Below are 22,051 nucleotides of genomic sequence, written 5' to 3' on the forward strand. Positions count from 1 at the left end.
GGGACTCATGTCTGAGTATACCCTGCCACACCTATAGTGGCCAAAAACGATTCAGAAAAGGGGGTGGTGATGAACAGAGTGTCTGAATTAAGCAGACAACTCTTACCCAGTCCAAAGATCAGGGCTTGATCCATCACCGTTATTTAGCTCACTGCACCATCCCAGCTCAGAACCTGGCTATATGCAAATTAGTCTGTCCCTGGCCCAGTGCATCATGGGAACAGGGCAGACCAAACTACCAAGCCAATTCTTCACCAGAAAGGAGACAAGCTTCCAGGGACCGGTTTCTGGCATTTCAGCCGTCGTCGGCCCGGCTTGCTTGAATCCTGATGGTGCAGTGAGCAATGGACTCATGTCTGAGTATACCCTGCCACACCTATAGTGGCCAAAAACGATTTAGAAAAGGGGGTGGTGATGAACAGAGTGTCTGAATTAAGCAGACCACTCTTACCCAGTCCAAAGATCAGGGCTTGATCCATCACCGTTATTTAGCTCACTGCACCATCCCAGCTCAGAACCTGGCTATATGCAAATTAGTCTGTCCCTGGCCCAGTGCATCATGGGAACAGGGCAGACCAAACTACCAAGCCAATTCTTCACCAGAAAGGAGACAAGCTTCCTGGGACCGGTTTCTGGCATTTCAGCCGTCGTCGGCCCGGCTTGCTTGAATCCTGATGGTGCAGTGAGCAAGGGACTCATGTCTGAGTATACCCTGCCACACCTATAGTGGCAAAAAACGATTCAGAAAAGGGGGTGGTGATGAACAGAGTGTCTGAATTAAGAAGACCACTCTTACCCAGTCCAAAGATCAGGGCTTGATCCATCACCGTTATTTAGCTCACTGCACCATCCCAGCTCAGAACCTGGCTATATGCAAATTAATCTGTCCCTTGCCCAGTGCATCATGGGAACAGGGCAGACCAAACTACCAAGCCAATTCTTCACCAGAAAGGAGACAAGCTTCCGGGAACAGGTTTCTGGCATTTCAGCCGTCGTCGGCCCGGCTTGCTTGAATCCTGATGGTGCAGTGAGCAAGGGACTCATGCCTGAGTATAACCTGCCACACCTATAGTGGCCAAAAACGATTCAGAAAAGGGGGTGGTGATGAACAGAGTGTCTGAATTAAGCAGACCACTCTTACCCAGTTCAAAGATCAGGGCTTGATCCATCACCGTTATTTAGCTCACTGCACCATCCCAGCTCAGAACCTGGCTAAATGCAAATTAGTCTGTCCCTGGCCCAGTGCATCATGGGAACAGGGCAGACCAAACTACCAAGCCAATTCTTCACCAGAAAGGAGACAAGCTTCCGGGGACCGGTTTCTGGCAATTCAGCCGTCGTCGGCCCGGCTTGCTTGAATCCTGATGGTGCAGTGAGCAAGGGACTCATGTCTGAGTATACCCTGTCACACCTATAGTGGCCAAAAACGATTCAGAAAAGGGGGTGGTGATGAACAGAGTGTCTGAATTAAGCAGACCACTCTTACCCAGTCCAAAGATCAGGGCTTGATCCATCACCGTTATTTAGCTCACTGCACCATCCCAGCTCAGAACCTGGCTATATGCAAATTAGTCTGTCCCTGGACCAGTGTATCATGGGAACAGGACAGACCAAACTACCAAGCCAATTCTTCACCAGAAAGGAGACAAGCTTCCGGGGACCGGTTTCTGGCATTTCAGCCGTCGTCGGCCCGGCTTGCTTGAATCCTGATGGTGCAGTGAGCAAGGGACTCATGTCTGAGTATACCCTGCCACACCTATAGTGGCAAAAAACGATTCAGAAAAGGGGGTGGTGATGAACAGAGTGTCTGAATTAAGCAGACCACTCTTACCCAGTCCAAAGATCAGGGCTTGATCCATCACCGTTATTTAGCTCACTGCACCATCCCAGCTCAGAACCTGGCTATATGCAAATTAGTCTGTCCCTGGCCCAGTGCATCATGGGAACAGGGCAGACCAAACTACCAAGCCAATTCTTTACCAGAAAGGAGACAAGCTTCCAGGGACCGGTTTTTGGCATTTCAGCCGTCGTCGGCCCGGCTTGCTTGAATCCTGATGGTGCAGTGAGCAAGGGACTCATGTCTGAGTATACCCTGCCACACCTATAGTGGCCAAAAACGATTCAGAAAAGGGGGTGGTGATGAACAGAGTGTCTGAATTAAGCAGACCACTCTTACCCAGTCCAAAGATCAGGGCTTGATCCATCACCGTTATTTAGCTCACTGCACCATCCCAGCTCAGAACCTGGCTATATGCAAATTAGTCTGTCCCTGGCCCAGTGCATCATGGGAACAGGGCAGACCAAAGTACCAAGCCAATTCTTCACCAGAAAGGAGACAAGCTTCCGGGGACCGGTTTCTGTCATTTCAGCCGTGGTCGGCCCGGCTTGCTTGAATCCTGATGGTGCAGTGAGCAAGGGACTCATGTCTGAGTATACCCTGCCACACCTATAGTGGCCAAAAATGATTCAGAAAAGGGGGTGGTGATGAACAGAGTGTCTGAATTAAGCAGACCACTCTTACCCAGTCCAAAGATCAGGGCTTGATCCATCACCGTTATTTAGCTCACTGCACCATCCCAGCTCAGAACCTGGCTATATGCAAATTAGTCTGTCCCTGGCCCAGTGCATCATGGGAACAGGGCAGACCAAACTACCAAGCCAATTCTTCACCAGAAAGGAGACAAGCTTCCAGGGACCGGTTTCTGGCATTTCAGCCGTCGTCGGCCCGGCTTGCTTGAATCCTGATGGTGCAGTGAGCAATGGACTCATGTCTGAGTATACCCTGCCACACCTATAGTGGCCAAAAACGATTTAGAAAAGGGGGTGGTGATGAACAGAGTGTCTGAATTAAGCAGACCACTCTTACCCAGTCCAAAGATCAGGGCTTGATCCATCACCGTTATTTAGCTCACTGCACCATCCCAGCTCAGAACCTGGCTATATGCAAATTAGTCTGTCCCTGGCCCAGTGCATCATGGGAACAGGGCAGACCAAACTACCAAGCCAATTCTTCACCAGAAAGGAGACAAGCTTCCTGGGACCGGTTTCTGGCATTTCAGCCGTCGTCGGCCCGGCTTGCTTGAATCCTGATGGTGCAGTGAGCAAGAGACTCATGTCTGAGTATACCCTGCCACACCTATAGTGGCAAAAAACGATTCAGAAAAGGGGGTGGTGATGAACAGAGTGTCTGAATTAAGCAGACCACTCTTACCCAGTCCAAAGATCAGGGCTTGATCCATCACCGTTATTTAGCTCACTGCACCATCCCAGCTCAGAACCTGGCTATATGCAAATTAGTCTGTCCCTGGCCCAGTGCATCATGGGAACAGGGCAGACCAAACTACCAAGCCAATTCTTCACCAGAAAGGAGACAAGCTTCCGGGGACCGGTTTCTGGCATTTCAGCCGTCGTCTGCCCTGCTTGCTTGAATCCTGATGGTGCAGTGAGCAAAGGACTCATGTCTGAGTATACCCTGTCACACCTATAGTGGCCAAAAACGATTCAGAAAAGGGGGTGGTGATGAACAGAGTGTCTGAATTAAGCAGACCACTCTTACCCAGTCCAAAGATCAGGGCTTGACCCATCACCGTTATTTAGCTCACTGCACCATCCCAGCTCAGAACCTGGCTATATGCAAATTAGTCTGTCCCTGGCCCAGTGCATCATGGGAACAGGGCAGAACAAACTACCAAGCCAATTCTTCACCAGAAAGGAGACAAGCTTCCGGGGACCGGTTTCTGGCATTTCAGCCGTCGTCGGCCCGGCTTGCTTAAATCCTGATGGTGCAGTGAGCAAGGGACTCATGCCTGAGTATACCCTGCCACACCTATAGTGGCCAAAAAAGATTCAGAAAAGGGGGTGGTGATGAACAAAGTGTCTGAATTAAGCAGACCACTCTTACCCAGTCCAAAGATCAGGGCTTGATCCATCACCATTATTTAGCTCACTGCACCATCCCAGCTTAGAACCTGGCTATATGCAAATTAGTCTGTCCCTGGCCCAGTGCATCATGGGAACAGGGCAGACCAAACTACCAAGCCAATTCTTCACCAGAAAGGAGACAAGCTTCCGGGGACCGGTTTCTGGCATTTCAGCCATCGTCGGCCCAGCTTGCTTGAATCCTGATGGTGCAGTGAGCAAGGGACTTTTGTCTGAGTATACCCTGCCACACCTATAGTGGCCAAAAACGATTCAGAAAAGAGGGTGGTGATGAACAGAGTGTCTGAATTAAGCAGACCACTCTTACCCAGTCCAAAGATCAGGGCTTGATCCATCACCGTTATTTAGCTCATTGCACCATCCCAGCTCAGAACCTGGCTATATGCAAATTAGTCTGTCCCTGGCCCAGTGCATCATGGGAACAGGGCAGACCAAACTACCAAGCCAATTCTTCACCAGAAAGGAGACAAGCTTCCGGGGACCGGTTTCTGGCATTTCAGCCGTCGTCGGCCCGGCTTGCTTGAATCCTGATGGTGCAGTGAGCAAGGGACTCATGTCTGAGTATACCCTGCCACACCTATAGTGGCCAAAAACGATTCAGAAAAGGGGGTGGTGATGAACAGAGTGTCTGACTTAAGCAGACCACTCTTGCCCAGTCCAAAGATCAGGGCTTGATCCATCACTGTTATTTAGCTCACTGCACCATCCCAGCTCAGAACCTGGCTATATGCAAATTAGTCTGTCCCTGGCCCAGTGCATCATGGGAACAGGGCAGACCAAACTACCAAGCCAATTCTTCACCAGAAAGGAGACAAGCTTCCGGGGACCGGTTTCTGGCATTTCAGCCGTCGTCGGCCCGGCTTGCTTGAATCCTGATGGTGCAGTGAGCAAGGGACTTATGTCTGAGTATACCCTGCCGCACCTATAGTGGCCAAAAACGATTCAGAAAAGAGGGTGGTGATGAACAGAGTGTCTGAATTAAGTAGACCACTCGAACCCAGTCCAAAGATCAGGGCTTGATCCATCACCGTTATTTAGCTCATTGCACCATCCCAGCTCAGAACCTGGCTATATGCAAATTAGTCTGTCCCTGGCCCAGTGCATCATGGGAACAGGGCAGACCAAACTACCAAGCCAATTCTTCACCAGAAAGGAGACAAGCTTCTGGGGACCGGTTTCTGGCATTTCAGCCGTCGTCGGCCCGGCTTGCTTGAATCCTGATGGTGCAGTGAGCAAGGGACTCATGTCTGAGTATACCCTGCCACACCTATAGTGGCCAAAAACGATTCAGAAAAGGGGGTGGTGATGAACAGAGTGTCTGAATTAAGCAGACCACTCTTACCCAGTCCAAAGATCAGGGCTTGATCCATCACCGTTATTTAGCTCACTGCACCATCCCAGCTCAGAACCTGGCTATATGCAAATTAGTCTGTCCCTGGCCCAGTGCATCATGGGAACAGGGCAGACCAAACTACCAAGCCAATTCTTCACCAGAAAGGAGACAAGCTTCCAGGGACCGGTTTCTGGCATTTCAGCCGTCGTCGGACCGGCTTGCTTGAATCCTGATGGTGCAGTGAGCAATGGACTCATGTATGTCTGAGTATACCCTGCCACACCTATAGTCGCCAAAAACGATTCAGAAAAGGGGGTGGTGATGAACAGAGTGTCTGAATTAAGCAGACCACTCTTACCCAGTCCAAAGATCAGGGCTTGATCCATCACCGTTATTTAGCTCACTGCACCATCCCAGCTCAGAACCTGGCTATATGCAAATTAGTCTGTCCCTGGCCCAGTGCATCATGGGAACAGGGCAGACCAAAGTACCAAGCCAATTCTTCACCAGAAAGGAGACAAGCTTCCGGGGACCGGTTTCTGGCATTTCAGCCGTCGTCGGCCCGGCTTGCTTGAATCCTGATGGTGCAGTGAGCAAGGGACTCATGTCTGAGTATACCCTGCCACACCTATAGTGGCGAAAAACGATTCAGAAAAGGGGGTGGTGATGAACAGAGTGTCTGAATTAAGCAGACCACTCTTACCCAGTCCAAAGATCAGGGCTTGATCCATCACCGTTATTTAGCTCACTGCACCATCCCAGCTCAGAACCTGGCTATATGCAAATTAGTCTGTCCCTGGCCCAGTGCATCATGGGAACAGGGCAGACCAAACTACCAAGCCAATTCTTTACCAGAAAGGAGACAAGCTTCCGGGGACCGGTTTTTGGTATTTCAGCCGTCGTCGGCCCGGCTTGCTTGAATCCTGATGGTGCAGTGAGCAAGGGACTCATGTCTGAGTATACCCTGCCACACCTATAGTGGCCAAAAACGATTCAGAAAAGGGGGTGGAGATGAACAGAGTGTCTGAATTAAGCAGACCACTCTTACCCAGTCCAAAGATCAGGGCTTGATCCATCACCGTTATTTAGCTCTCTGCACCATCCCAGCTCAGAACCTGGCTATATGCAAATTAGTCTGTCCCTGGCCCAGTGCATCATGGGAACAGGGCAGACCAAACTACCAAGCCAATTCTTCACCAGAAAGGAGACAAGCTTCCAGGGACCGGTTTCTGGCATTTCAGCCGTTGTCGGCCCGGCTTGCTTGAATCCTGATGGTGCAGTGAGCAAGAGACTCATGTCTGAGTATACCCTGCCACATCTATAGTGGCCAAAAACGATTCAGAAAAGGGGGTGGTGATGAACAGAGTGTCTGAATTAAGCAGACCACTCTTACCCAGTCCAAAGATCAGGGCTTGATCCATCAACGTTATTTAGCTCACTGCACCATCCCAGCTCAGAACCTGGCTATACGCAAATTAGTCTGTCCCTGGCCCAGTGTATCATGGGAACAGGGCAGACCAAACTACCAAGCCAATTCTTCACCAGAAAGGAGACAAGCTTCCGGGGACCGGTTTCTGGCATTTCAGCCGTCGTCGGCCCGGCTTGCTTGAATCCTGATGGTGCAGTGAGCAAGGGACTCATGTCTGAGTATACCCTGCCACACCTATAGTGGCCAAAAACAATTCAGAAAAGGGGGTGGTGATGAACAGAGTGTCTGAATTAAGCAGACCACTCTTACCCAGTCCAAAGATCATGGCTTGATCCATCACCGCTATTTAGCTCACTGCACCATCCCGGCTCAGAACCTGGCTATATGCAAATTAGTCTGTCCCTGGCCCAGTGCATCATGGGAACAGGGCAGACCAAACTACCAAGCCAATTCTTCACCAGAAAGGAGACAAGCTTCCGGGGACCGGTTTCTGGCATTTCAGCCGTCGTCGGCCCGGCTTGCTTGAATCCTGATGGTGCATTGAGCAAGGGACTTATGTCTGAGTATACCCTGCCACACCTATAGTGGCCAAAAACGATTCAGAAAAGAGGGTGGTGATGAACAGAGTGTCTGAATTAAGCAGACCACTCTTACCCAGTCCAAAGATCAGGGCTTGATCCATCACCGTTATTTAGCTCATTGCACCATCCCAGCTCAGAACCTGGCTATATGCAAATTAGTCTGTCCCTGGCCCAGTGCATCATGGGAACAGGGCAGACCAAACTACCAAGCCAATTCTTCACCAGAAAGGAGACAAGCTTCCGGGGACCGGTTTCTGGCATTTCAGCCGTCATCGTGAAGGACTGGGTTCTTTAAGACCCAGCGGTGCCAGGGGACAACACCTGAAACCTTCGTGGGTTACCTGTTCCGGCGTACGAATGACAGAGACACGGGACACTTCCTTCGGCGTCAAAGATTCAAGGTTTATTTACTGCAGGGAACACAGAAGTCACGACAAGTACAACACGTGCAACTTGGGGAGACTGCTTCAAATTGGTTCTGTGGATCGCTCTTTTTATACAGATTTTACCCATAGGACAACATGGTACACAAAAGTTTACAACCCGGTTCCCATAATCATCCCCCAGAGGGGTCGTTTTGGTCACTTTGATACACACAAGGTCCGGAACATAAGTGCGGAAACATTTGGCGGTTCCCAACTGTAAAAACCCATCTTCCCAACATTAGTAAATTCCAATCGGCAGCAAAACAGATCGAAATAGGAACAAAGACAGGTGCAGAGGAAGACGGAGACAGTGGGGAGATCGGAAAGGGTGTAAAAGGGGAGGTATCGGGAAACACGAGATACAGGCATCAAAGAGACGTGCCTAATGAGATGCACGGCTGAGACAATAAACCGGCACGGCAAGATGAGCCTCGAGCGGGGCCATCTGCCTTACAGTATCATCCCCCTCGTCAAAAAAGACACTTACAAAGGACATGTGTCTTCCGCAAATATCTTGGGAGTCCCAGGGTCGCGAAGCGGACAGCGTCCGTTCGCTGGCTACTTGAGGGCAAGAGACAAAATGGATGCCGTATCTAAGATGGAACCCGTGGGTACAGATGAAAAACCCACATAACAAACGAACGGTTTAAGTTAGCACAGCGAAACTGCGCACACTTACTAAACTCGTCATTTGCGGTTCCTAGATACCGGACTCGACCATATTCGTGCGAGTCGAAAACACCACTTACAATTGTCACGGAACCTCAGACGCTCCTTTTGCCCTCATGTAGGCAAGCACTAGTCGGAATCATACTCGATATTCATCAGACCATCTAGATGTTGCTGTAGCATAGCTCTGTCCAATCGAGTCCCCTTGGTAACAGGTGGCTGTCTCATACACGTTGTAGCACAGAGGCCACATAAGGCAGGACCGCACTGCACACAAAGGCAACACGTGAACAGGAACGCCACAACGACTCCGATGATCATCAGAATCTTCCAACCCCAAGTCGACATCAGGCCCCAAAACCACCCAAGTAGCGTCCAATCCCCTACATCCACGTGTATGGATTCGGAGATCTTATGCAACTTCGAGATGGCTTGATAGACAGTCGGAGCGTTATCAGGAATGAAAATACAGCAGCTCGAATGGATCACCTTACATACCCCACCTCGATCTGCTAAGATCACGTCTAAAACCATACGGTTTTGTAACGTCATAAGTCTATCCGCCTGGAGTTCTGTGGTGATATTACCAAGGGCACTGGCAGTAATATTAGCTGTCGATTCTACCACTCGAGTCAACTGTCTCAGGTTCCTACTATTAACCATAGGTCCCCAAAACGGGAGGAAACCCTTGAAAAAGTCTCCTGCCTCTTGACCGGCAGTATCCTCTTCGCTAATTACGCCTCTCACAACTCTAGTTTTGTGATAATCTGCATCTACAGTGAACGTCGGAGGCAACAAGTTTGCCATAAAACATGAGCCCATGAAGTCAGAGGGCAACCATGCATACGCACGATCATGACAGATAAAGTATGTACCCTTGGCAGCCAAAAACACAGGGGACGAGACCATCGGCAGAATGTAATTTTCAGTGCAAGCACTCTTTCCAAGTCGGGCTTTCGATCTTCGGCCACGACTTATTAGACAAAAATTACCAATGTGGGGTACGACCCATATTGGAGGCGAGCTTTTAAGCTGTTTTTCACTAGTGAACACACTATATTCGCCTCTACTTAGGACCCTATAGGCTTGTACCTCTTCTTCAGGAATAAGCGAGGGATCATAGATATCACTATCTAAGTCTTCAATTGCTATAGACAAAGGTTTCTGATACGAGGTAGGACCAGAGTAGGGGGAACGTGGTTCTCGAATGGGGTGGAAACCCAGTGCGCTTCGAAACATTGTTTGAAATGCTCGAGCAGACCCTTGGGAACTATACGGTAACACCAGATATGGAATTCCCTTATCCGTAGTATGTGGCATCAACCCACACACCCAACAATTAGTAGTGTTAACCACTAACTGATGCTGGTGAAGGAGCTGAATAAAGGAATTGTTGCGGAATTCTGCACGTCTAGCCTGCTCATGTTCAGGTAAGATATGAAAAGAATGCGGAGATGCAGTGGAGGTAAGTTTAGGGTCAGGGGTAGGAGTAGGTGTAGCAGAAGGTAAGAAGTAAAACATCGTGTAATACACCCCACCCGCCAATAATGCAGAAACAGTCAAGAACAACACGAATATTTGGAATATAAAACATTTGGTACGACTGAGTTGCTGCAGCTTGAATCTATGAGCCTGAGCTCCTTCCAAATCCGTCAGCTTCGAAAATGCCATTCCCTATGACCGTCCGCAACGTTTCTTGACTCACTTCGTTCTGTGTAGCAGCAGTCAATCCCTAGGAGTTCCCAGGAACCGACGGTCTTTAACCTAGCGTCAAGACCTACTAACCAGAAGGAAGTACGCGCGCGGCCCTACAGCCTTTATTTCACAAGTATATATATATGCGAAAACAATGTTTCTCAGCTGTGGAAGCAAAAGTATAAGGAACGAAGCTCAATGAATATACACAAAAATAATCACAATGATATGAGTGTTCAAACTGATCGTGGAAAACGGGATAATGCAATTGTCAAGGGACAGAACAAGGTCTTTTATTAGTCTCTGGTGCTAGATCGCAAAAAGTATCGGGTTTTCCCAGGACGTGTCTGTTCGTCAAACAAAGGATCCGTCGAAGGGACAGCGCCCTGTTGATCAGCTGAATGTTCTGGTCTTGAGTCTTCTGATGACAAATGTTCAACAATGCCTTTTTGCTGCACTGAGGATTCTCCGACAGGTTGCGCGTCACTGAAAGGTACAAACGCCGGGAATCCTTCGGTTTCAGTTGATGCAATGCCTTTCCTCACCCACGAGTCTGCTGGCAACGGGATAGGGACCTTCTTGGTATGGGTGGCATGCACCCAATTCTTCCGCCCCTGAAGGCGAACTGCAGTTCTCGTGGCGAGGAGGACCTGGTAGGGTCCAGTGAACCTGGGATCCAAATTGTTCTTGCGCGAGAAGTTGCGCGTCACCACCCAATCTCCGGGCTGGAGCTGGTGGCCTGGACCCTCCGTCTGCGTCGGCAATGCTTCGTGAACCTGTTGGTGAATTAACCTCAGTTTAGCAGTCAAGTCATGAAGATAATCGATCAACATTGGATACTCAAGATCACAAAAGGCACCCGGTCTAGGGACCCCCCAAACATTGGCAGGACGACCGAACACTATTTCATAGGGACTGAGCCCTACTCGGGAGTGTACAGTTGCCCTTGTTGACAGTAATGCTAAGGGTAAAGCGTCAGGCCACGAGAGACCAGTCGTAGCCTGAATCTTTGCTAGTTTTAGTTTAAGGGTGCCATTGTACCCTTCAACCAAACCAGCTGACTGGGGATGATTGGCACTATGGAATTTCTGATTAATTCCAAGGCCCTTACACACACTCTTCATCATACTCCCCACAAACTCACTTCCGTTATCTGACCACACAATTCTAGGCATTCCATACCGAGGAAAATATTCCTTCAGTAGGATTTTCGCAGTAGACAAAGCAGTATTGTCTTTGAGAGGATAGGCCTCGATCCATCGGGAGAATGCGCAAACCACAACTAAAACGTATTTCAGGTTATTGCATCGCTCCATATGGATGAAGTCCAATTGGATCACCTCAAAGGGACATGAAGGGGGAGCAAAACTACCAGGAGGAGTTGGGGTTCCCTTACCAGGATTGTACAGCATGCACACCATACAGTTCTTAACCAAGCGTTCAGCACATTTCGTGATACCATCATTCTTCCACACAGGAGACAGCAATTTACAAATACCTTTCGCACTAATGTGTGCTAACCCATGCGCCATAGTCACAACAGCCAGCACATACGCATCAGGCAAGATCCATCTTTTCTGTTCCGATAAATCAATCCAACAACCATTCGCATCCAACTTTCCCGTACTTTCTTTCCACTTCGCCTTTTCAGTCTCGGTGGCCTCATTCTGAATTGCTTTCATACTCTCGATAGTGTCCTCACACATACTTGATTCTGTAGGCCACCTAACCGAACTCGTCACATACATTCGAGTGCTAAGGTTTCGCGCAGTCTCCTTAGCAGTCTCATCCGCAAAAGCATTACCACGACCAACATCATCCGTCACCTTACGATGCGCACTACATTTGACAATCGCCACCTGCTTAGGCAACGTAAGTGCATACAAAAAAGCATTCATAAGCTGGCCATGCTGAATCTTCGTACCATGCGATGTTAGAAAACCTCTCTCTCTCCACAACCGTCCAAAACTATGTGCGACGCCAAAAGCATATTGGCTGTCGGTAAACACATTCACACGTTTCCCTTTCGCTAACACACACGCTCTAGTGAGAGCGATCAGCTCTGCGGCTTGGGCAGAATTCTGATTTAATCTCGCAGTCTCAACAACAGTATTCAATGTTACAACAGCATAAGCAGTAGTCACATCGCCATTCGGCAACTTGAAACATGAACCATCCACATACAGTGTACCATCTGGGTCTTCCAATGGGGTGTTTTTAAGGTCCACTCGACCTTTTGTTTCCTCCTCTGTCCTCAAATAACAGTCGTGTTCTGTTATTACATCTGACTCTGAGCTAATTGGTAACAAAGTTGCCGGGTTCAGAACATTACAACGTTTTATTTGAATGTGGCTTGCCAACAACGTCAACTCGTACCCAGACAGCCTCGCACTCGTCAAGTGCTGAGTTTTCGTACGATTCAAAAGAGTATCGACTGCATGTGGAACCATCACCGTAAGCATATTATCCATGACCAATCCTGCTGATTGTCGGATGGAGACCGCAGCTGCCGCCGTTGCTCGTAAACAACTCGGCAATGCTCTAGCTACCGGGTCCAAGGTCGAGGAAAAATATGCACATGGACGTTGCTTACCACCAAAAGGTTGCGTTAAGACACTCAACGCACAACCTTCTCTCTCGTGAACATATAATGTAAACGGCTTGCTATAGTCAGGAGTACCTAACACAGGAGCCGAACACAATGAATCACGTAATTCAGAAAAACTTTTCTGACATTCTTCCGTCCATGGTAAAGGAGTCGAAACATCCTTGCACGTAAGAGCCACTAATGGTTTCGCTAGCAATGAAAAATTTGGAATCCATTGCCTGCAGTACGACGTAATACCTAAAAAGGCACGCACATCTCTTTGGGTGGTTGGCACAGCCATTCGCGCAATCGCTGCAATTCTCTCTGGGGTCAACCGTCTTCCCTCCTTTGACAATAAGTGACCTAGATAGGTTACTTCTTGACAACAATATTGGAGTTTAGAAGGTGACACCTTGTGATTTAGTTCGCAGAGATGTTGCAGCAGCGACACCGTAGCAATTTTGCAAATGTCCTGAGTATCTGCAGCCACCAATAGGTCATCGACGTATTGGATTAAGGCCGCACCAGCCGGCAACCTAAACGCATCCAGTTGACCCTTCAAGGCTTGACTGTAAATCGATGGACTTTCACAGTAGCCCTGAGGAGCGCGTTTAAACCGGAAGCTGCGTCCACCAAGAGAGAAACCGAAAAGGTCTCTGCTCTCCTCTGCAATCGGGATGCTGAAGAACGCATTCTTCAAATCAATCACCGAAAACCATGATGCAGAAGCTGGAATCAGAGTCAGTAGTGCCGTGATATCAGGCACAACGGGGAATTGAGGAATCACAATTTTATTTACCTCCCGTAAATCGATAACAAAACGATAAACAGGGGGTTTCGAAGGATCAGTACGTTTTAGAATGGGCAGTACAGGGCTGTTGCACACGTTTCCCCGTGTTTCCTCAATAACGTCTTTCTCGATCAAATCATAGATGATCGCTAACAGTGCTCGTTCACCATCAAGAGAGATACGATACTGGGGAATACGTGGCAATCGCACATTGGATTTCAACTGAACAACATAAGGGGAGATGTCAAGCAGGCCCACATCATTGGGACCTGTTGCCCACAAAGATGCAGGAAGAGAACTCAATTCCGGTGGAAGCTTATCGAGAGACAAGTACATAGGAGAGACAACCCTCTCTCCCAACGTAAGCTTTACACCCGCAGGAGAACAATACAAAGTTGCATACAAACGTTTAAGCAAATCCAGGCCCAAAAGATTTTCACCACAACCCGTGGTCAAAATCAACGGAGCTTCCAGCTCACGAGGCCCAATTGTAAGGGGCAAAGGGCGCGAAACTGGATTGCTAACGGGGGCGCCAGAGAATCCAACGGAAACATTTGTTAAGCCAGACAAAGGTGCGCCAGGGAGTTTCGAATGCTTTATGGAACTTTTCGCTGCACCAGTGTCCAACAGAAAAGGCTCAACGACGCCCGATGTAGCAACTGCGACGTAAGGCCCTCTCTGATCAACCGGAACTGATACCACTCCCTCTCCTTGTCTATAGCTGTCCTAGTAATTACTGTCGTCAGTTCCCTGATCGACGTAATAATCGTCTACATTGTACTGCGCAGATCGTCCTTGCGACGATCCACGTTGATCAAAACAATTATCGGAATTTGATGAATTATCTGAACGATCATTCTGAGCAGCACGACCTCTACCACGTGGTGCCTGCTGCGAACCACCCCGACCTCCTCTAGATGAATTACCACTATTACGTTCGTTCAGAACAGGACAATTGAATTTGATATGTCCCTCCTGTCTACAATAAGCACATTGATTGTACCCTAACGAGGATCTTTGGGAAGAGGAGTCATTACGAGTTTGTGATCTGTTCGATTGCGGCTGCGATCGATTTTGTTGCGAAGTATTCTGATTCGAACGTGGAGGAAACGCTTGCTGAAGCAGCACTTTAGTTTTAAGCTCTTTCGTCTTTTTATCAGCACGGTCGTTTTCTTCTTTCTCTCTATTCTCATAATACTGTGCCGTAGCCAATATTTGAGCCGAGGTAGAAACGGCCCACGCACTTTCTGAATTCTTCAATTTATTGCTCAAATCGGGCAATAAGTTCGAAACGAATTTATCTACGAACAACCTTTGACCACCCTCAGTGCCCATATCCTGACCACTATGATCAATGAATGCCTCCTCGAACCTCGTAAAGAAGTCGGAGACACTCTCGTCCTTTTTCTGTTTACAAGCTGACAATTTGTCCCAATTGACCCTCATAGCTGGCATAAGAGTTTTCATTAACGTTATTATTCTTTGAGGAAGATCAGCAACCAGCTGTTCAGGCTTAGCCCCACCGACTTGTCGCGTATCGGCCGCAACAATGGCAGCCCAAGCACCACCTAATTCATTCGGATGGTTTTCCTGACGAATCTTAGCCCATACCGGTTGCGGTACAACATTACCAAACAGCATGTCAATATCGGCAAGATTCATTACCGTAGCGTCTACGAGCTGCGATAATTCCTTATAATACCCTGCAGGATTTTTGCGAGGGTCAGGCAAAGATTGCTTTACCTGTAACACTTCTGATCGTTTCCATGGGAGATGTATCCATACTCTCTGGAAGAACGGCAAGATCGGAGGAGCGGCTGCGGGATTACCTGGCATCCACACTGGTGGAACTTCTCGCATAGGAAACTGACCAGACTCATCTGGCTGTCTTTCAATATCCTCAACAAACAAGGCTTGAGGTATAGGAGTGGGACGAAAAGATAGCAACCGTTCAACAGCACGTCGAACATTGGTATCCACTATCAGTCCAGCCGAAAATTGAAGCTGTAGATCAGACAAAGCGGTCAGCACCTCGTTAGGTGCATCGGCCGATATCTGATCACGAAGGACCTTACACATTTCCTCGAACACAAATCTTTGGGTTGGTATATTGAATTGACAAAACGTATCGAGTACAATACGTGGTGGATTTCTAAGAGGATGCGTCATCCAACCCATCGCCATATTATATAGCGAAGCACGTTCCCTGTTACCAGGAAGCTGACTACGTCTCTGAGGACCATCAGAACCAGCGGACCCAAGAACAGGTCCGAGCGAATGAAAGAAACTAGCCGCAAGAGGAGAATTACGACTACGAGTAGAGGGAGAAGTATAGGACACAGGACAAACAAGTGAAGGAGTAGAAACAGAAGCAACAGCAGGAGTTAACAAAGCAGGAGCAGTAGCAGGAGCAGGAGTATGTGGAAGCGGAGGAGCAGTAGGGATAGCAACAGACGAAGAAGCAGGAACAGTCGGAAGAACGGGTGCAGGTTGAGGAACAGGCAAAGGAAGAATAGGTGCAAGAACAGGTACAGGGGGAATCACAGGAGCTGCGACACCCTGCACATACGGAGGTGGCGATTTCATAAGATAGGACATTAAAGGATCCTCAACTGCCTCTTCCTTCTTTTCCGACTCCGTAGGCAAAGTAGGATAGCATTTATCTATAGTCATACGCTGTAATCTATCAAACACTTCCTTTTCCTTAACCTCCTTATCATGCTGAAACTGCTCTGCTTTCTTTACGATAGTAGCAACATTATCTCTCTGATTTCGTTTAGTCTGTCTGATTTCTTTCTATCGGGCTTCTTTACGCCACAACCGAAAGGCATCAAACATGGCCGGCCTTGACTTTTTCTCGAACAATTTAGCCTCTAGGTTATCTAGAATCGGGGTCTCAAAGCTACCATGAGGTGGCCAACTAAGGACACCGTCCTTCTTTGTATAACAAATCCAATAATCATTAAAGGTAATCGGGCCTAGCCCATGTTTACTGTACAGTTCATAAGTCGGAGTTCCAACCGGAGGTATCGGACACGAGTCCTCCAGTCGGGAATCCACACCACAAGGCCTGAAACAACTGAACAAAGTACTACGACCAGGCATCTTGCACACTAGCCGAGTTTCACAAACTTCAAGGGTTACGGGATTTACCAAGTCCCAGCAAAGAGCAAAAACCCTCGGTTTTTGGCGGCTGCAGTCGTCAAATAACACAACAAAGTACGCTAGCAAAGTGTCACCGACAAAAACACTCACACAGCGTCAACAACAAAAACACTCGCTAAAGTGTCAACAACCAAGGACTCTGGGAGCGACCCACAAATACTTAACTCAAAGATCGATGGCGTCACCAGGAAGGCCCGTCAATCGTCTCGCTATACCAAGGTCTACGCCAGGCGCCAAAACAGGTCTACAGTCAGGGCAGCAGTCCGTCGCAGCCGTCAGGAGGCGGGAATCTTCGCGGGAAAAGTCTTCAGGCCACTTATTTCGACAACAGGATCGATGAAGCGGAGTGCACCTTCCCTCGGAGATTTCACACGAAGTTCCTCACGATCGTCGGGCTTGGACCGGTACCACTGATGCAGCCCCACGATGGGCGCCAACTGAAGGACTGGGTTCTTTAAGACCCAGCGGTGCCAGGGGACAACACCTGAAACCTTCGTGGGTTACCTGTTCCGGCGTACGAATGACAGAGACACGGGACACTTCCTTCGGCGTCAAAGATTCAAGGTTTATTTACTGCAGGGAACACAGAAGTCACGACAAGTACAACACGTGCAACTTGGAGAGACTGCTTCAAATTGGTTCTGTGGATCGCTCTTTTTATACAGATTTTACCCATAGGACAACATGGTACACAAAAGTTTACAACCCGGTTCCCATAATCATCCCCCAGAGGGGTCGTTTTGGTCACTTTGATACACACAAGGTCCGGAACATAAGTGCGGAAACATTTGGCGGTTCCCAACTGTAAAAACCATCTTCCCAACATTAGTAAATTCCAATCGGCAGTAAAACAGATCGAAATAGGAACAAAGACAGGTGCAGAGGAAGACGGAGACAGTGGGGAGATCGGAAAGGGTGTAAAAGGGGAGGTATCGGGAAACACGAGATACAGGCATCAAAGAGACGTGCCTAATGAGATGCACGGCTGAGACAATAAACCGGCACGGCAAGATGAGCCTCGAGCGGGGCCATCTGCCTTACAGTATCATCCCCCTCGTCAAAAAAGACACTTACAAAGGACATGTGTCTTCCGCAAATATCTTGGGAGTCCCAGGGTCGCGAAGCGGACAGCGTCCGTTCGCTGGCTACTTGAGGGCAAGAGACAAAATGGATGCCGTATCTAAGATGGAACCCGTGGGTACAGATGAAAAACCCACATAACAAACGAACGGTTTAAGTTAGCACAGCGAAACTGCGCACACTTACTAAACTCGTCATTTGCGGTTCTTAGATACCGGACTCGACCATATTCGTGCGAGTCGAAAACACCACTTACAATTGTCACGGAACCTCAGTCGGCCTGGCTTGCTTGAATCCTGATGGTGCAGTGAGCAAGGTACTCATGTCTGAGTATACCCTGCCACACCTATAGTGGCAAAAAACGATTCAGAAAAGGGGGTGGTGATGAACAGAGTGTCTGAATTAAGCAGACCACTCTTACCCAGTCCAAAAATCAGGGCTTGATCCATCACCGTAATTTAGCTCACTGCACCATCCCAGCTCAGAACCTGGCTATATGCAAATTAGTCTGTCCCTGGCCCAGTGCATCATGGGAACAGGGCAGACCAAACTACCAAGCCAATTCTTCACCAGAAAGGAGACAAGCTTCCGGGGACCGGTTTCTGGCATTTCAGCCGTCGTCGGCCCGGCTTGCTTGAATCCTGACGGTGCCGTGAGCAAGGGACTCATGTCTGAGTATACCCTGCCACACCTATAGTGGCCAAAAACGATTCAGAAAAGGGGGTGGTGATGAACAGAGTGTCTGAATTAAGCAGACCACTCTTACCCAGTCCAAAGATCAGGGCTTGATCCATCACCGTTATTTAGCTCACTGCACCATCCCAGCTCAGAATTAACCCTGGGCGTAGTTCGCGGAGTCGGACTCCGCGGAGCTACGCGAAGACGTAGTTGCACTCCGCGAACTACGCGTAGCTCCGCAAGCATGCGGAGTTGCTTGCTGGGCCCGTTCGCGCGCCGTTTTTCGTCTTCGGGAGCGCGGTGCGCGTGTTCGGGGCGTTGCCTGCATGCTCGGGATGGCTAGCGCGCTAAATTACCCCAGAGGTTTGTCCCGCCTGCTTGCGTTCCCTTATTTCCTGTTCCGGGTCACAATTAACGTGGTCGCGTTGTGCAAGACATGTTCGGGAACTCATCTTCTCGTTCGCACTACAAAAGTGCGTGATCGCGCTAAATATCGCGCAAACCTACCCATGCGGTCGCGATGGGCGCAGCCATCTTGGATCACACACTCTGGCTATGGTTTTGGGCCTACTTTTGCATCCTGTTAAAATCTCTTTAATCCTTGTCTTTTTACCCACTTTTTCTAACTTTCTTTAGTTATTACCTATTTCTCTCTGTGCCTAGGTTTATATTTTTCATTTTATTTCTACTTTTACAACTTTTCTATTGCTTTTTACTTCCTTCTTGTTCTTTTACCTTGCTTCTTCTTTCCCCTACCTTTTTGTCTTGAACTTTTAGTTTTCTTCTACCCTCCACCCAGAACCATGGTCAAGGGCGCCAGCAGCAGCGGCGGCTCAAAGGGCAAGGCGCCAGTGCCCCAAAAAACTAGGCTGCCTTGCGGCAGAATGCGCCCCCTAGGGGTGAGGCCCCGCCAACTTTTTGGGGAGGAGGAGGTGGCTGCTCTGGTTTTTTTTATCCAGCGCTACCTCCCCTTGATGTTGGCAGCAGGTGGCAGGCCCGGCTCCGGGTACCAGCATATTGAGGAGCGTCTCCGGCGGTGGGTGAAGGTGCGCCGGGCAGTCTTCCGCTGCTCCGGTATCCGGCGTACCCACCACCAGCTGACCCACCGTTGGGCAGACATTTTGGACCGGGAGCAGGACCTGTTGGACCTGCTTGGCGTCGAGGTCGTGGGTCTTGGTGAGTGGCTACCCAAAAAAAAAAAGTGTGTGTATAATATATCTCTATAGTAGTATAAGTATTGTTGTTGTATCTTTGTAAATCTTGGCTGAATAAGTAACGCGATGACTGGTGCTCCTAGTTACATTTCCGATGTATTCCGTTATTATATCTACTGTAATTGTATGACACTGGTCTATGCTGCGCTTCTTCATCTTCACTGACTCTTGCGTGTTCAATTTGGCGCTAGCTTTTGCTGTTTATTGGTGTGAGATTTTCTTTATTGTAGAGAACTGAAGTTAGTTAATGCTATTAATAGAGTCTTGTCCTTCCTTTGTCCGTCAGTGAAATAGCCGTTGATGGATAATTGTACGTGTTTGCAATGCATATTGTATCTTTTTTTCACGGCCTTCTCTTCTGCATGAATAATACTCCTCTGGCAATGAATGCAAAAGTTACTTTGTTCTTCTTACCTCAGCCAGGGCCGGATTTAGGCATGTTCAAGCTGTGCAACTGCACAGGGCCACCAAATGCCAGGGGCCACCCCACCACTATATATCCTTAATTTAATAATCCTCAGAGGATGGATACATATTTGCGTGGCGGCCCCTGGCAGGGATTTGGTGCCTCCGGCTCTGTTCCACTTCCAAACACCCTGACTCCCCCCTCTTCACTGGCCTCCGTGCTCCGCCCCGACCTCCTCTTCCGGGCCCCCCACCTACGCTCCCTGGCCAGGAGTCCAGGACCACCATGAGCCTATAGCCGCCCCTGCCTCAGCCCTCCATAGAACTGATGTAGTTTGTTTATTGAGTGGGTAGGGCAGCAGTAGCATTCAGTCAGTAGCAAAACAAAATATGATGCCATGAACGTACAATTTCGTGTTAGTTAGTATGCACAAAGTTAAGCATGTCTCCTCCTTGCGATCTATGCATTTTGCTGGCAAAAAATGAAAAAGAAATGGCTACTTACAGATAATTGATTGATTACCCCATTCTTGAATCTGTGGTGTTGTTCAGGTCTTACTGCCTCTGTGTTACTTAGTAATCTGCAATCAGAATGTTTATGGAACATTTGATTTGTTTTCACCAAGTACACTAGTCGGTGAATCATGCAAGGCAGTAGTCATTTGGTAGACCAATGTTTGTTTCTTTTAATGTTGTAGCAGTGGTTTTTGAAATGCTTGCTGTCTATGTTTCACAGCACTCAATGTTTTCTCTTTCTTTATTATTTCTTACATGAACCACCGAACCCAGGGGCAAGCAGAAGGCTGGGACCGAGTCGGCGGGTGAACGTGATTGTGAACCACAGGCACAGAGCTCCTCTACTGAGGATCCTGCTGCTGTCCCTAGTAAGTCCAACAGTGTTTTCTTTTGGAACAATGATATTTCCCTAACTTTCTAACGGAGCTTTTTTTCCAACCGATTAATGACATTTCACCTAACTGTTTAGTTAAGGTATCAATCTTTTCAAAAAATCTGTGATCGAATAGCGGAAGGCACAGGGTCCACTCCTGTCTTATGCTTTTTCCTCTGTAATGTCTCTTCTTTGGCAATTGACACCAACCAAGTATGCATGCAGATGTTGGTCTACTATTTTGTAAGCGTTAGTACCACTACTACTCTTGCGGGTATTCTTCTATGCAGTGACATACATAACTATGTATGCACCCCAAAATTGGATGTTGTTGTTGATAGGCAGGTTGGACCTTACTTACTTACAGTCTTACACCTCAGTCACAGAACTCAGAGGAACCCACAATTCAATGAACGACAACCTATATGGGCTCAGTCATTGGTCAATTATTCAATTACCCCTTTCCTGAACCCCAATATGAAGATGCCAAATGCTTTTATTACACAATCCATAACCTAAGTAACCCCCTTTTTCTCACTCTCTCGTGTAAGTCTACAAGACAACAGACACTGAAAATATACTTCCGAGTCAATGTGGTACTTCAAAACCTTTATTTTGTTAGAAGTAACTAAGTAAGTAACATCAATGTTTTTAAGTTGTTCTGTCAAATACGTCAAGGGCAGGGCCACCAGAAGAAATCCAGAGTTAAAAAAGGCTCAATAAAAAGTATTCTACATTTGTACAGCTACCAGTGCACGATAGGGAAATGTGGGAAATGTCGGAGACCCCTCACCATTGAACGTATACTGGTTGCATATGCCTCTTGTTGGTAAGCTCTGCAAATCTTTGCTTCGTAGAAGTAAATCTTCTCATCTGCCGAAAGATAATGACAAAAGTGGTGCACGTTAGACAGTATGAAAACATTACATACATTTATTCAACTTTTTAGCTGTCATGCTAAAAAAAAAAAGGTGTAACCTGAGGCTGTAAGGAAACTGGATTCCACAATCCACATTCAAAAAGTAAATACGGGCCTCTATTTTCCAAACTCTTCAGGTGTATGCTTTGAACTATCATGTGGCCTCAAAGGCGTCTTCTCGTACTGCGCAACAAGCTGTGAGGTAGCATGCGCAAAACTGTAGACATGTCATTGATGTACAAACTGGTTAGGT

The sequence above is a fragment of the Lissotriton vulgaris genome, chromosome 4_1, assembly GCF_964263255.1.
Source record: "Lissotriton vulgaris chromosome 4_1, aLisVul1.2, whole genome shotgun sequence".
Lineage (NCBI taxonomy): Eukaryota > Metazoa > Chordata > Amphibia > Caudata > Salamandridae > Lissotriton > Lissotriton vulgaris.